This window comes from Artemia franciscana, chromosome 12, assembly GCF_032884065.1.
Source record: "Artemia franciscana chromosome 12, ASM3288406v1, whole genome shotgun sequence".
NCBI lineage: Eukaryota > Metazoa > Arthropoda > Branchiopoda > Anostraca > Artemiidae > Artemia > Artemia franciscana.
Window position 1 is genome coordinate 29,774,406 of NC_088874.1, and position 17,699 is coordinate 29,792,104.

The following is a 17,699-nucleotide window of genomic DNA, read 5'->3' on the forward strand; positions in this document are numbered from 1 at the left end:
TACGAAGAAAAGTCTTATGGTTAAGATTTTGACCTACAGCCTATATCCCTTCTGACCTTTTTTTCTGGCCTTCGTTTAAAATAAATCTTGTTACATGCATTTTTACCGTTTTTTATTTGGACAAGCAATGTATTTTGACCGAACCCGTTCACAGGAGAGGGAGGATAGTTGGTCCTATGACCTCAGAAAACCTCAAGTTGCTCTAGTATATTTCACTGCGTTTTATGGTTCAGCATTATTCGCCAGTTATGATACATTTCTTCAAACCAACCCTTGAAGCAGATGTATGTGCAACCACTTGATTCGGTAACATTCAGGTGCTCTGAAGTTACTTTTCACAGATAATGTATTCTGGTCTAGGAAACCTAAGGAACGTAATAAATTTAGACGTATTAGTTTGAATTAAAATCATGTTTTTGCATCTGATCAAAAGTTAAGAGGCATGGCTAATTGGAGAAAAAGCCTAGACAGATAGTCTGAGTGAAAGGCAAAGCTGACATAAGCCTTTTACAGAATTGTATAAAAATAACATCATTTCTGAGACCACACGGGCTATTCACTAGATGAGAAAAAAACTCGAAAAGATGAAAAAATGAGAATATTTAAAGCCAGTGTGACTGAAAACACAAAAGAACATATAAAAAAAATTGTTCACGCTCAGTTTTGTTACGTTTTTCCGAGTTAGACAAAAATTTCAGGGGAGGGTGTTCAAAACCCCTAGCCCCCCAGGAAACGACCTTGAGTCCCATCCGCAAACAGTGGAATTTTGTGTTTTGCCAGAAGAAAGAAAACAAATGCGTGTTCATTTGTTCTTGTTTTTTTTTTTTAATCGCTCGTTTGTTTTTTTTTGTTTTTGTTTTTTTCAGGCTGATTGCATCCAACCAATGGTCATAGAATATCGAAAAATCGCTCAGTCGAGCGGAAATTTCAAGTTCTAATGTTTATTTTAAGTGAGCAAAAATATTGGAGCACAATTAGCCCCCTCCAGTGCCGCTTCTTACTCAAAGTCGCCTGATCAAAATTATGAGATAGCCGATTTGTTCAACATAGTTGACAGATTCAATAACTATACCTTTGGGGATAACATGACCCCAAGGGCCACTGGAGAGAGGGCTGTAAGCCATGAAATTTGCTCATTGCTTACGTATCGTATTTTTATCGGGAAGCATACTGACATTTTCTTAGGGGAATGAGAGGGGGAATTTTCAGCTGGGGGGATTCTGATCTGTGGAGGGGGAAAGGTATTTTTTCCTCTTCTAAATAAAACGAATAGAAATGAAAAGAAATTTCAGTGGAACGGCTAATAAGAGCCGGAGCGACAAGAAGAATTAACCTCAGACAAGTTTCAAAAAAACTACGCCTTGCTTCTTACTAAAGTGAGCAAGGTATCAAATTATTTCTCATGGCAACTACCTTTTTTCCCCACCTACTACTTAATATAGTTTAAATTCATGGACAACCACAAGGAAGAAGCAGGGGGTGCCAGCCTCTTTCCCCCTGGCTGAATGTCGCTACCTTATATTATTATATTTTTGTCTTGAGATTTCTATTATGCAAAATTGGAAGTACCGATGAGACTAGGTAACCCCCCCCCCGAGAATTCAGCTTAGTGGTGCCCATGTTTAAGTTATATTCTGCTGTGTCTCAGTCTAAAATTATGCCTTAATACCATTTGTGTATTTTGTAACGTCAATAATTATATTTTTTTATCAAGCACATTATCTCTCAAGTGTATGTCAGAAAAGGAAGCTAAACAACCTCACTTTTTACTTGTTGTTGTACTCACCAGTTGTTCATATGTCAAATTTTGAGCCAGTAAAAAAGAACATAAAACTTCATTAGTTTTTTCTTATAGAAGTTTAAGCAAGTAATATATTTTTATTATCTAGGGGGACGGGGAAATTATAATTTCCTTCAATTTTTTCAACGAAAATGCTAGAAAGACAGGGAATTTTCAATGAAAATACACCCGAAAAAGTATTTTTCAAATTCTAGAGCGGAGAAATAAGGGGAGAAGGAGACAAAATCCCCTTCTGCCCTCCCCCCACTTGACACCACTGCATATATTGTAACTATAGATATTCCTTTCAGACGCGTACTAATTTTACAATTTGTCGCCTTGATAGAAATATTCTTCATGACACAATTACAGCTGCTATGTTAGACTAAGGAGCTGTTCTCTTTTAAAATATTGTCAAGAATGGTGTTACAAAATTGCGTTACGAAATTGTGCCACACATGGCAGAAGGAGAAGTGCTCCCGGGATGTGCACCAGGTGACAAAAAGTAATTGACTCCCCCATGACTCCCAGTCCAAAAAGCACTTCTTTGATTATTTACATTTTTATTAACTATACAAACATTTGATTTTTTTGTATTTTCGTAGTAGAAAGTAAGATCTAAGTCCCTCTTTTCAAAAAAAATGACTATGAAGCTCTCTTCACTTTTGAATTACCTGAGGTAGTTTGCAAACATATTTAAAAAGAGTCTTTAAGGAGAGTTTTGTGTTTAAATAAATTTTACTAAAGAAAAAAAGTTTTAATGGATTCTTAGAAGAACAAATGAAAATATACGATGGAAAACGTAGCACTTTTTAAAATCTAATAACTTTGCGTGTGTTTAAGACCTTAAAATAAAAATAAAAGGGGAGATAATGTTTGTTCGAAAGCGTTCTTTAGTTCCATTGGCTTATAAACTTTAGTAAAATAATCATACTGTTCTTATTTCTGGAGAAACGAATATTAACACCTTTTTCGGAGAAACGAATATTAACACCTTTTCGATTATGAAAAGAGAGAAAGAAACTATCTTTTTTCATAATTTTAAATTATAAAACTGACATTTCTAAATGTGACATTACTTTTATTTTTTTTTCGATTAAATTATGAGACCCTGGCCAAGAAACGAAATCAGCTTCGAGTACGCAAGACTGCCCATTTCATCTTCTTTCTTTGCAATGTTTTTAGCAGATAATGGGGGGGGGTGTACAAATTATATTTAAAGGGGGAGGGTGTACAAATAAAACATAAGTTGTAAACAGTTCAATTACTTAAAGAATCAAACCAATTAAAGTTGAAGCATTAAAAAACGTTTCTTTTCGGAAACATGGTTGTATTTCTACAGATGTGCCACATTAGAAGTTGTTCTTGAAACATGGCAGTAGAAATATTGTCTAAAATTTTGAAAAAAAAAATACTATTTTGAATAGAATACGTTTCAAAAGATTATGTGAAACTAATTTGCGAAAGCAAATCATATTTAAATGGGGGGGGGGTGTACAAATAAAACATGAGTTGTAAAAAATTCAATTATTTAAAGAGTCAAACCAATTAAAGTTGAAGCATTAGAAAACGTTTTCTTGTCGCAAACAAGATTGTAGTTCTGAGAATTATAAAAACAATTTACATTTCTGGCCTTCAAGGCAGGAAGGGCTGAAGCCTCTAGCCCAGAAGCTGTTTGCTTGGATATGAAAGTGCCCTAAGGATTATCCGGGACTTTGGTGCCCAAAAAGTCGAGTCCCATTTATAACGCTATATATATCGAAACAAACTACAACAAACAAAACTAAAGATGAATAAATATATAAACAGTCGTTTATCCCGTATTTCAGGCATGATTTCCAGTTTTGAAAATAATTGTGAGGTTGAAAACAAAGGCATTATACAAGAAAAATGAAATACCAGAAGAAATATTTTAAATTCCATAGAACTCCAGTCTTTTTTTCAACATAAGCTCACACATTAGAAATAAAACAAATACGAACCGAACTGACCAACAAAGAATATTTAAATTGTGATTTATCCCATCTTGCAGACAAACTTTTCCAGGTTCTACAATTAAATCCTGACCCAGAGGTTGAAAGCCGAGGCATTATACACGGAAAGGGAACTCTACTAAGAAGCACTTAGACTTAACATTGCTATGAAGAAAGTTCTGGCTGAAAGACCATAACAGTGAAAGTAACGCAAGAAACAGGAAGACAGGAGAATCTTCAGTGATTTTTATTCAAAGAACAAAAGGTATGTTGACAGTACAAAAGATCTTCATGGTGAGATATTAATGGCTGGTTAACACCAAGGTTAAAACAAAAGCACGGAAAAGTAAGAGAAAATAAAGCAGATGCAATAAAAGATATAGGCTAACTAATTATAATGATTTATCGAAATACCCCTAAAAATTCAAATTTTTCCTTTAAGAACCCTTTTTTTTTCTAATGAATTCTAGAGTTTTAATCAGAGCTATGGAGTCGGAGTCGTGAAGCTAAAATTTTTGTAAATTTTGCTAGATGGAGCTGGAGTTGGATCGTTAATTCAAAATGTCTGAAGCCGGAGTTGGAGTCGAAGTCGGTTATAACTTTTATTTAGTTCAATGAAGATTTAAAACAGGACTGTGGAGTCAGGTTGTGGAGTCGGTGTTTTAGTACATTTTGCTGAATTAGTATCTTGATAGCGTCGTGAGTCATAATCAGTTTTAACCAATTACCGACTCCACAGCCCTGGTTTTAACTGATAAGACAATTTTGGAAAATTTTTGGAAGTATGAGAACCGCGGCACTACGCGACAGTCATTTCACTTTTTTTTAAAGTTTATCTTGGCACTTTTTTTTCTATGCATTATAGTAGTTACATATTACGGGTACTAAATGTATATCAAGAAAGTTTAACTTTTTTAGTGAGAGTTGTCTCCCTATCCTGCTATATATGACGCTTATCATGATAGAGTCGGAACACTCCTAAGAGACTTGGCCGAATTAATTTAAGTACTGCTCGAACAGGCATCTAAAATTAAAGTTCTCCTTTGTGGTTTGTGGGTTTAGGCTAGAGACCATCGGATAGCATGTTACGTGAACTGGCCTCACGTGGCTGCCATTTTCATCAAAATGAACTGTCTTACTAGAGGAAGACCAAGTCAGATTTTTATAAAATACCATCAAACTACCTCCTTGCACTTCAAATCTCTGGGGACGGAACCAAGTTTGAAACTGTTCCGTATTGAACATTCCGTTAATGTATATTTTGTTGGCCACACCAGCTTGCTGACCATGTCACGTGATCAAATGCTGTTTTTTCTAAGAAACTTTAGGGTCAATTTGAATCAAAATAAATTGATTGCGGTTTGGTCGTTTTGATGAGTAATCTATCACCGCAGATAATAGTAATTGATATTTAAGGACGCCACAATCAGAATAAAGACCCATAGAGTTCAGTATCAAATCAAATAAAAATAATCATTTGATGCTTAGATCATCATAGTCGAAAACAATTACCGAGAATGAGGGAGGGCACAATTACCAAAAGTGAGGGAGGTGAAAAGAAAGGGAATTCTTTCAAAGACTTCCTTTACCTAATATAGGAATAAATCCATTATTGGACTTTCCCCTGAGATAGATACTGAATAAATAGATAAAAAATTAAAGCCTTGTTAGGTATTATAAAAAGTATATCGCAAGTGTCGCAAACATCATTATGGCAATTTCTACGTATATTTAATATTGATAGCAGCTATTTAAATAGAAGATGTTTTGCTAATCAAAGAAATTTGTATTGCTCCGAGTTACAAGACAATAATTAAAGGATAAATAACACTAAGTAAGAAATAAAAACGTAAAGTACCAAATACATCGAAATAAAAAACATTTTTTTTTGTGCCTGGACCCACCTAAAGTCTGTCCTGACTTGAAAATCCTGATTCTCTAAGGTTTTAAGACGTACGTCTCAAAACCGTACGAGTTTGTAGTGCAATATCTTATCATCATCAGTGTTACTACCAGGGCCGTATCCAAGATTTTTGTTTTCGGGGGGAGTTTAAAAATGGACTTTTTTTCGGACGGGGAGGGTAAAAACTTCAAAAACGCATAAAAAATTTCTTTGTACTCATTTTTGTTACGTTTGAGAGAAGAAGCATTTCAACGGGGGGGGTCGAACCCTCTACCCCCTGGATAAGGCCTTGGTTACCACATTGAAAATAATTAAGCAAAACTAGTTCCTTTAATTTGACAACATTTTCGTACGTAAATATTCTAATAATGGCAACTTAAATTCTCGAAAAACAATGTACCTTCAATGGATACCTTTTTGAGCTGTTCGGTGCCATGTGCTTTTAGCATTTCTTTGCTGGTTTTTCACCCACGTTTCTTTCTATTTTAATTTCATGCTAAAAGCGAGAAATCCTTAACTGAATACGAAAGCATTTTTCACTAAAGACACAAGTCTTTAGTGACTTGTAGTGACCCTATATTTCCTTATTCTTAAAAAACACGGTTCTACAAGATTTCACTTGACAAATTAAAAAAATAGGGCTTCATTTCACTGTCCTTGGTACTGTAAGATTTACCCCTTAATAAATGTAGAAATAAACTTTTGTAGTTAATTTTGAGACAGAAAAGGGGAGATATTCCAAAAATCTTGTCTAAGAAGACTCTTCCAGATGTTTGAAGGAGCCTAAATATTGCGGGGAACTTAGCGCGGTTGTTTTCAACAACCAAACGAAGTAGTTACAGAAACTCTAAAATGGTATAGGATCTCTACTTAAAAGAAAGTGTTTTTAATCAGCAAATATAACACCCCCAAGCTTTCGGCTTCTGGTAATTAGTTAAAGGAACGTAATATTAATTTTCAGACAGAGGAAAATTAACAGATCATAAAAAATTCTAATTCGTTTATAAGAAAATATGTATCAAAATGAAACATTTTAATATCCATAGCCTGAAAACTTTTGCATTCAAAGAATAACGCTGAAAAATGAAGGACCACTTGTAAAAATATTTTTGAATTTTTTAAGATTTTTGTTCTTTTTATCAGCTCAAAATTTCACAGAGAAGAACTAATCAGTAGGATTTTAATTTTCTGATCTTTCTAATGGCTTACAGTTTCACACGAAAACACACGACAACCAATTATGTTCTCAATAGGCGGCATTATTTGGCTTCCTATTCTAACATACTCTTATGCATGGTCATATCCAGGATTTATGTTCTGGTGGTATATTTGTTGTTTCGTTTTTGTTTTGTTTTTTAGAAAGTAGCCTATTTGTTAATCAAACAAAATACACTCAAAAATTACGCATAGGTTAGATCTCAGAAAACCGGTTTCATAGCCCCAAAGACAAGTGACGGGTAAAAGAATGCAATGGGCTTGTATAATTTGGGCTATGTATTTACAAATTAGGGGGGTGGGGTTAAGTTAGGGGTGCTGTATAAATACTTTACACCGCCCCTAATGTGCAAAAATATATCCCAAATTATATTATTATATAAACTAAAGGTTATATGAAGATTATATTTCATTAGGATTAACCTAACTTCACTACTTGGGTGTGGTTCGCTTAATTAAAAAGTACCAAAAAAACTTTATAAAACGCTTAACATTTTCTTTTATATGCATTTTGTTACTTTTTTACGAATCAGACAAAATTTTGAGAGGAGGAGGATCAGACCCAGCGCACCCTCCCCTCCCCAAAACATGGCCTTGCGCTTCAGGAATAATGTGATTACGAAAATCTGCAGGGGTAAGCCTTTAAAATTAAAGGTTAGTTCTCACCAAAGTAAAAAAGGTCACTTTCAGCTTCTCACAGTTCCTGCAACCAATGGTTTGAAAAAAAAAACTTATGTGCATCTTTAAACTTCGACTATGCTAGGATCCTCTTACCTTTTTTCCCATGCAAGTACACTTTCCAATGTAAGTTTATCTACTCACAAATCCTGTGGCTAATGAGTTAAAGAAGGAAAAAATATCATGCCCCGAAAATTTCGAACTATGCAAGAAATATCCTCCTGCATTTTCTCTCGTGCTCTTAAAGCTTAATTCAACATTGTGAATCAAGGAGGCACACTCGTGCCTCTATAAAGAGGCGACACACGACAATGTTAAGCGATCTTCGGTTCCAGTGGTTGCACAGGAATGGGGAGGGATGCATTTCGTAGCCCGAGCTCCAACTAAGAAACCTGCCAAATTTCATCCCCCTCCAACTTTTCCTTCATGGGGAAAATCTGGCCGAAAGTTTCGACCCGTCAACCCCAGCCCCCCTTTAACGTTGTCCGATCGGGCTGAAATTCACAAGTTAAGGTCCCCTAGGGACCAGGAGCTTATCCGTGAAATTTCAGCTCGATCCGATAACGCCTTCCCTGTTTTCCAGAAACCACGCATAGGCACTTAAATTTCATTTTCTTTTTTTTCCTCGACGCCTACAGGTCACAGCCGACATCGGATCTGGGTGTACGAGGACTCATTCGATGCGGAATTCTCCGAGTAATTTTCCCGGAAAGTTTCGTAGGAAAATCTTTCGTAGGAGCTTATCCGCGAAATTTCAGCTCGATCCGATAACTCCTTCCCTGTTTTCCAGAAACCACGCATTAGCTACTTAATTAACGCTTTTCTCTCCATAAGAGCCCATGCTAATTTGAAATTTTTAAAAGTTATTGAGAAGTTATATTTACACACATGCAAGTGATTAGCTCAGTCGGTAGAGCGTGGGACTTTTAAAACCTGGATAGCTTATCAATTGAGAGATAACAGAATATTAGCTTCTTATGAGCAAAAGAAACATTTCGGTCATTCTGTCTATTTTTTTTCTATTTTATACAATGATTTAAAAGCGGGGGGGGGGGCGGCAGCCACCCAAGTTCCTCTCCTAAATCCTGTACGAGGAGTACAGGAATTATTAAATTACATCCACCATGGATCGTAGAAAAACGTACAGAAATAATATGAAAAAAACTTCGATTTCTTAAAGAGTTAAAGAGGCTACGTCCCAAAGTCGAACCTTAAAACGTACAGGAATTAGAAGAGGCAATTGGAGGGCTGCCGCCCCCCAAACCCCCAGCTTTTAAAGACTCTTCTGTACAGGTTTTTTGTTTTTTTGCTAACCCCCCGCTCTTGGCTTCGGAAAGGCCCTCTTTTAATTAACAAAAAATTGAAATGAATGAATAATGGAATAACTTCGAAAAATGTTAAACACAAAAGGACAGGAGAACCATTGCGCCGAAACTAGTAATTAGTAACAATGAAGTCCCCCCACGAAAAAAAACTGTACAAAAGAGTCTTTAAAAGCTGGGGGTTTGGGGGGGCGGCAGCCCCCCAACTGCCTCTTCTAATTCCTGTACGTTTTAAGGTTCGACTTTGGGACGCAGCCTCTTTAACTCTTTAAGAAAACGAAGTTTTTTTCATATTATTATGGTAGAGGGTTCTCCTTCAAAAGTAGTAACGAAAACAGTTCACGTTATTCTCTGCATTTGAATATATTATAGTGAAAAGCAGATAAATCCCGAGATTTTGGCTAAATTTCAAACCACTTGGTTATGTAAAGAGAAGCTATAATACAAAAGTAGTGTCAACGAATAAATTGAAATATTAGTTCTTTTCTAGGCATATCTAAAGGGATGCTTCAGGGAAGGGATGCGGGGGGAGGGACAAATCGTCATTTATGATGAAAATAAAATAGTTTATTTAAAAGATTTCGAGAAGGGGCCAGATCCCAATGGATCTGGACTTTCCTTTTTCCGCGATGAAGTAGTAAAACATAATTCAAAAGTGCTTTACAGTACTTCAATATACATATTTTAATTTGACGAAATAATGGGAGTATGTCCTTATTCAAATTTTGTGTCAGAAAAAAGCTATTCATAAAACTTACGATGAAAGTATGAAGGTTTAAATTGTGCTGCTAACCGTAAAAAGTTCTAGCTCCAGAATGAATTATGGTTCTTTAAGTCAATTATTGCATTTCCAATTGTAGGTTTTAGCTTTTGGGCACGCCCCTTTTGAACAAAAACAAGAAATGTTTAACAACATTTCAAAGAAATTGTCTAAGACATTGTGAGATTGAACTTGACTCAATTATGGTATTAAAGATAGCGTAGCTATCTGGAAATACAATGCTAGTTGAAACAGACACAATAAGTGTCACAAAAAAATGAAATACATTTTTATGTCCTATTTTAGGAAAGGGTTGTATTCAAGATGGTTAACCCCTCCCCCATTAATGTACTTTACCAGATGACACTGACATAAAAACAGTTCAGGGACTTTTTATAGAACTAACTAGCTGTTGGGGTGGCGCTTCGCGCCACCCCAACACCTAGTTGGTGGGGCGCTTCGCGCAACCCCAAGCCCCCCCGCGCGCGTAGGTCGTTACGCGCCATATTAGTTACGCGCCATTGTAGCTGTGTCCCTGTGTCCCACTTGTGAATAGAGATAGATGTAAATATATATTTTTAACTACGTAAAACATGCGAATATACAACATTCTTCGCTGTCCCATTGTCTGTGCATATAAATAGCATTTATATTCCCTGTGTCCCGGTCGTCATTTGTGTCCTGGTGTCCCAGTTTGTAATTTCTCTTTGAGTGTCCCGGTAGTCATTTATATTCCCTGTGTCCCAGTGTCCCGGTCGTCATTTGTGTCCCGGTGTCCCGGTCTGTAATTTCTATTCAAACAATCCCTGTGTCTCAGTCGTCAATTATATATCCCGCCTGTGCCCCCGGCGTCCCCGTTGTATTGTGTCCGGGTGTCCCAGTCTGTAATTTTTCTTTGAAGTTCCTGGTCGTCATTTATATTCCCTCTGTTTCGATCGTCATTTGTGTCCCGGTCTGTAATTTATCTTTGAGTGTTTTTTCTTTTTAGTTTGTTTTTGTTTTTTACATTTTTTCAGTTTTTTTTTCTTCTTTATTTTTCAGCGTCACTATGAAGTACATATCGCCGAACCTTTGTTTTTTAACTTAAATCTGGTAGGCATTGATGACCTTATCCAAGTCAAAATCCCAAACCCAATCATCATCGCTATCATTTTCAGTTTTGATATGTTTTGACTCTCGCTTTCCAGGTGGATTTTCATCTAGCTGCGCGGTTTTGCGTTCTTTAGCCGCAAGCCTGTTTTCTTGCTGTTCTTGTGATTCCTCGGCACGCTTTCTTTTCTTACTTTCTCTATCAGCTGCAAGCTTGTTTTCTTGCTGTTCTTGTGATTCCTCGGCACGCTTTCTTTTCTTACTTTCTCTATCAGCAGCAAGTTTTTTGGCATAGACTCTTTGAGCAGCTTCCTCGGCTGTTGCCATTGTAGGTTCTTCAGTCATTTTACAATTAAACATTTTACCGTGAACGCATGTCTTAAATACCATTAATGACGTCACCGTCATAGCAAAAATGACGACAACTAATTTCATGACGTCAGCCGACACAGAAACATGACGTCACCTGATCCACAGACAGGCAGACAACTTATTTATATATATATAGATTAAGTAATATAGTCTTATTATATACAACCAGTTTCTGGAAGATAAATACTTAGTTCAGATGTTCGGTTCCCCCTACTCCCATTTTTAGTGTACTTTTGCTATTTCCCCCATAATTTTGTGGAGATGTTTTCCTCATATGTTTTTCATGTATCATGCTCTTTTTCCATTAGTTTGTGGTATTGTAAGTGAGGAGCGACCTGGATCAAAAGTAACCCAAACTCTAAAATTGGAATTTTTATACCAATAGATATATAAAAAGAATTGGCTTATTGTGTTGATTTCAATTATAAAAGTTTCATTAATTATAGTTTTACCGACCAAGGGCTACGAGCCTTAGAAAATTTGCCATATTTTCGGTAAAAAGGGAAAAATCCCTAAAATTAATGGAATGATAATGAAAATCGCACTATCAGATTCAGCGTATGAAAGAACCTTTCTGTAGAGGTTTAAAGCTCCTATCGGCAAAAATGTGAAATTTTGTATCTTTTGCCAGAAGAAAAACCATGGATGCGTGTTTCTTTGTTCGTTTTTTGTTCTTCCCAGGAGTGATCGTAACGACCCAGTCGTCCTAGAATATCGATATAGGGCTTAATCGAGTGGAAATTAAAAGTTCTAGTGCTCTTTTTAATTGACTAAAAAGATTGAAGAGTAACGAGGCCTCCTCCCACGCACCTTGTCGAAAATCAATCCCACCTCTCAAAATTGTCGAATAAAAGTTTTCAGAAAATCATTTTGTTGAAATAGATAGATATGATGAATCTAATAGAGGGATTTTCAATGAGATCGCTTACTATTTTGGGGTTAAATAGTGACGAAGACCACACTGCCTTTCCATCACAAACACCAAAAACAAGAAGAACAATAGGGGGAGTTCTTTTCGCAAGATACAGGGAAACTAATTAGAATGAATGTTTCGGCCCTATTTCCAAGGGCCATCCTCAGCAAAACATAAATATATAAGAAGAAGAACTTACAGCAAGATGCAACCAATATGACTAAAACGAATTTTATTTTAAAACAGTCCCAGCATCCTTACTTCAGCGAAGTTCAACCAAGACTGATAAATAAATTGTGATGAAACGAGGCAATTCATTGAAATGAAAGAGAATGATAAACACGTTTTTAGTGCTAATCTTCCTGTTTTTGGCTGCTGATCATATAGGTCTATCTGTGACAGGTTCTGTGTTAATATCTATTGGTTCTTTAAAATATTTTGTAAGATCGTTTTTTTTAGTTTAAAAAAAGGTTTTTAAATGTAGGTCTATCTGTGACAGGTTCTGTGTTAATATCTATTGGTTCTTTAAAATATTTTGTAAGATCGTTTTATTAAGTTTAAAAAAAGGTTTTTAAATTGAGTTTATTTGACTTTTGAGTTTTTCCTTAAAATGGAAAAACTCATAATTCCAAAGTGAAATTACATCATTCAAGTATCGTCCCCAAAAGATATGTTTCCAGAAATACGAATTTAACACCCAATTTTCAATATGCTCTATAATTAATAATAATCATAGATTCAAAGTGTATAATAATTAAATATATTATTGAATAAATAAATTGATTCCTTTACCAGGAATCCTTGTCGTTTAAAATTTACTGTGTTTTATTTCATTTTGCATACAATTTAATTGCTCTTTTTATTTGAAAGCTTTTCCTAAAAGTATTTAAAATTAAACTTATTCATACAAAAAAAAACCTGAAAAATGCTCCCTGTTACCCAGCCACCATTGATGTTTTGACGTTTGGTTCCCCCTCCCTGAAAATTTTTCTGCCAGCGTCCTTGAAAAGCACGTGGATATGAGTAATAGGTTTAAAATAGGCCTTCCCTGGATATACTTTTAAAAATGAGGGTCATCATATTTGCAAAAACAGTGGATTATCTGAAAAGTAATCATAAGAAGGAACAAATCATGATTGACAAAAATAAATACAAGCTGGAATCAAATGCATGATAACCTAATTTGAAGTCCAGCGCTGTATTAGCATTGCAGCGACTCTAATAATGTAATTTAAGGAATTGGTGTTTGTAGGACTTTGATTATGTAGCTCATTAAGGTGTCCTGGGGGAGGAACATGCAGGATGTGTTGCAAACCTCCAGTTCAGGGCTTTGGACTATAATTATTGTAATGATACCGTTTTATACTTCCAAGATTTTCCACTTAAAAAGTGGCACCAGAAGCGTCATTTTCAGTGCTATTTCTCACTTACGAATTGTAGAATTGATAAAAATCACATAGATATGAGCAAAAGTTTCTAAATTAACCATTAAACATCACTCTAAGAAGTTCTGGTAGCCCACTAGCCCCAGCTTTTCCACTTTAGACATGGCACCAAAAGTGCCACTTGTAGTGGCACTTGAAATTTGCAGATGGTGGAATTTATAGGAAGAACGTAGATATTAGCAGTGTTTTTATATAAGCTATCAAAAATCTATATAAGATGTTCTGCATGTCTGCCAGCCCCACCCCTTGAGAAACACCATAAAAAGTGCCTTTTTCGTGCCATATGGCACTTGTAAATGGTGGTATTTAAAAAAACCACGTAGATATGAGAAACACCCTTAGACTGAGCTTTTAAGCATGTCTCTATGATGTTCTAGTAGTCCCCTAGGCCTGGAAAAAAGACAAATAAGACCGTTTTAACGTTTTTTAACTTTTAGTTACTGTGGGCTGTGGTTCGCTCTTTACTAGGTTGCAGCTAATGCTTCAGCCATGAAAAAGAGTTCATTGCAAATTCTCCCCAAAAACTAATTAACTTTGAAATCTGTGAAATCTAATAGATGGTAGGATTTATAAAAAACCTAGTAAATATAAGCAGTAGCTTTTAATTGAGCCGTTAACCATCTATCTACGATGGTGTGGTAGCCTGCTAATGTTTCAGTAGCTTACTGATGAGCAGACGATTTGTGAAGCTTACTAAGGGGGCTGGGAGTGGGAGTGTACAGGAGGGACCTTTGTAAACCTCCAGTTAAGGTTTCTGGAAAATAACTATTACAATAGTACCTGTTTTGTAATTCAGAGCTTTTCCACTTATGAATTGGCACAAAAGTGTTGCTCTCAGTACTATACCGCACTTACGAGTGGTAAAAAAAAAAAGTATAAAAGAGTAATACTTTTCAAATGAGCCATTATGCATCACTCTTGTAAGTTCTGCTAGCCCAATAGCCCCAGCTTTTCCACTTAAGACACGGCACAAAAAATACCATTGCAGTGTGATTTGGAACTTGCAGGTGGTGGAATTTATAGGAAGAAAGTATATATGAGCAATATCTTCTATATGAGCTATGAAAAATCTGTCGACGATATTCTGGAAGTCTGCTTGTGCCATCCCTTGTTAAATTACACAAAAAGTGTCATTTTAGTGCCATATGGCACTGGCAGACGGTGGAATTTATAAAAAGCATGTGGAAATGAGAAATAGCTTTTGAATGAGCCATTAAGCATCTCTCTATGATGTTAACTTTAGGTTACTATGGGCTGTTGTTCGCTCTTTACTAGGTTGCAGCTATCGCTGCAACCATGATATCGTACTTACAAATCTCAGAATTGATAGAGATCACGTAGATATGAGTAATAGCTTTCAAATGAGCCATTAAATGTAACTTTTAAAAGCTCTGGTAGCCCACTAGCCCCAGCTTTTCCACTTGAGACAAGAAACCAAAAATCCAGTTTTTAGTGCCATTTGGAACTTGCTAATGGTGGAATTTATATGAAGGACAGGTTCTGGTAGCCTACTAGTGCCACCCCTTGAGAAATGGTACAAAAAGTACCATTTTAGTGCGTTATGACATTTTCAGGTGGCAGAATTTATTTAAAGCACGTAGATATGAGAAATAACTTTTGAATGAGCCATTAAGCATCTCTCTATGATGTTCTGGTAACCCACTAGGCCTGAAAAAAGAAAAAAAAACAAAAACGGGAGACAAATCAGTTCCACTGATGAAAAAAAAAGTGATTTTCCCTGTTGTTCAAGGAGAGGGACTGTAATTTCCCAGTCTAAGGTTTTCGACTATGCTGATTCCGACGGTCTACTTTTCATTTTGATTTGACGTCATTTTGAGAGGTTTCAGGGTTTTTTTTCGAAATCACAATAAATTTCTTTTCGCAATAGAATTTTTCAGTGTCAGAGGGCAATTTTTTCACTAGACAGTTTTTTTTAAGAGTTTTTTTTTAACTTTTGGTTACTATGGGTTGTTGTAAGTTCTAATAGCCCAATAGTCCCAGCTTTTTCACTTGAGGCATGGCACCAAAAGTCCTGTTTCTAGTGCCATTTGGAACTTGCTGATGGTGGAACATATATAGAGGACGTAGATATGGTCAATATCTTTTATATGATCTATAAATAAAATCTGTTTATGATGTTCTGGTAGCCTGCTAGTGCCGCCCCTTGAGAAATAAAATAAAAAAACTAGTTTTTTTAACTGAAAGTAAGGAGCGACATTAAAACTTAAAACAAACAGAAATTACTCCGTGTACGAAAGGGGCTGTTCCCTTCTCAACGTCCCCCTCTATACGCTAAAGTTTGACTCTTTCTCTCAATTCTACTTTATTAAACAGTAAAAAACTTTGGTGTAAAGAGCAGGGCGTTGAGAAGGGAACAGCCCCTTTCATACACGGAGTAATTTCTGTTCGCTTTAAGTTTTAATATCGCTCCTTACTTTCAGTTTTAAGGGGTGGGGAAGGATGCCTAGTTGCCCTCCAGTTTTTCGGTTACTTAATAAGGCAACTAAAACTTTTAATTTTTAACGAACGTTTTTATTAGTAAAAAAAATACGTAACTTAAGAAATAACTTACGTAACAAACTTCTTTATTCTTATATTTTTATTATGTATATTTATCCCCTCGTTAATAACTCGCTCTTTACACTAAAGCTTAAGTTTTGTCCCAATTCTTTAAGAATGACCCCTGAATCAGAAAGGCCGTAGAATAAATAGTTGAAATTAGATACACTAGCATAAAGAGTGAAGTATTTAGGAGGAGAAGAACCCCTCATATGCGTAATAATCTCTTTTCTTTTTAAGTTTTAATGCAACTCCTTACTTTCAATTGAAAAAAACTTTTTCATGTTTATTTTTTTATTGTTTTTTTTTTATAGTAATGCTAGAAAATCCTGCGCCATTTTCATTGAATTTCTCTTCCCCCATGGCATATTCCTCCAAGAAAAGATCTTCCCACATAGCCCCCTCCCCTCAACCTCCCCCCCAAATCAGAAAAAAAAACCTGAAAACGTCCGTACACTTCCCAATAACCATTACTGTATGTAAACAATGGTCAAGGTTTGTAACCTGCAGCCCCTCCCCTGGGGACTGTGGGGGAGTAAGTCATCCCCAAAGACAAAATTAATATGATTTTTGACTATGCTAAACAAAATGACAATCTCAAAATTTTTATCCGTTGACTTTGGGTAAAAATGAGCATGGGAGGGGTCCTAGGTGCCCTCCAATTTTTTTAGTCACTTAAAAAGGGCACTAGAACTTTTCATTTCCGTTAGAATCGGGCACTCCTTACTACAGTTTGGTACCACGAACCGTCTGATGACACAAAATGTGCCATTTTTGTACCACATGGCACTTTCAGAAGGCAGAATTTATAAAAAAAAAAAATAACAGATAAATATGATTTTTTAAATTTTGGATATGCCATTAAGCATTTCTCTATGGTGTCCTGGTAGCCCACCAGGCCTGCTAAAAAAAAGGAAAAAAAAGCGGGAGACCGATCAGTGCTACCGATGCAAAAAAGTGATTTTCCTTGTTGTTCAAAGTGGGGGACTGTAATTTCCCTGTACAAGGTTTTCGTTCATGCTAATTCCAAAAGTACGCTTTTCGTTTTGATCTGGCACCATTTTCGAGGGGATTCAGGCTTCTTTTCGAAATCCCTACAAATTTCTTTTCGCAATAAACTTTTACTTTTAAGACGAACTGAAATACTACAGAACCATTCATGAGTCACTGTTAGATGGCCATTTTTTTCACTGGGCAGTTTTTTTTTCCAAAACGTGTTTTTTAAGTTTTAGTTACTATGGGTTGCGGGTCGCTCTTTACTAGGTTGCAGTTGCCGCTACAACCATGATACACACTTTAAAAGGAAGCGAGCTTTATATTCGTGCCTCTCCCTACACTTTCGTGAATTGGCACTCCACAATGGTGCGATCAGACGGATGTTTGTACTTATATTTGAGGCTAATTCACATTCAACTTGAACTGCATTATAACTTTGACAAACAGAAAAAAAGTTAAAAAAGAAAAATAACCAAAAAACGAGGGTAATTTCAGACGATGGACAGAAAAGAAGAAAAAAGGTCAAAAGTAAATGTTTCTGCAATGACTTCTGCCAAGTGTTCAAGACCTAAGACACGGAAGAGGAAAAAGAAAACCAACCTTTTGAAGTAAACTGTAACGGAGTAACATGTTCCTTCTGCTCTGTTATAGTTCACTTCACAAGGTATGTTTTCCTTCCTTTTTAGCTCTTGGC

General features: G+C 36.0%; 1 protein-coding gene across 1 annotated transcript in view; it reads right to left on the reverse strand.

Annotated features, from left to right (window-relative positions):
- The window catches only part of LOC136033969 (pleckstrin homology domain-containing family G member 5-like), a 405,461-nt gene that overhangs the window by 307,705 nt on the left and 80,057 nt on the right, over window positions 1-17,699 (reverse strand). The gene's annotated exons all lie outside the window — the stretch shown is intronic.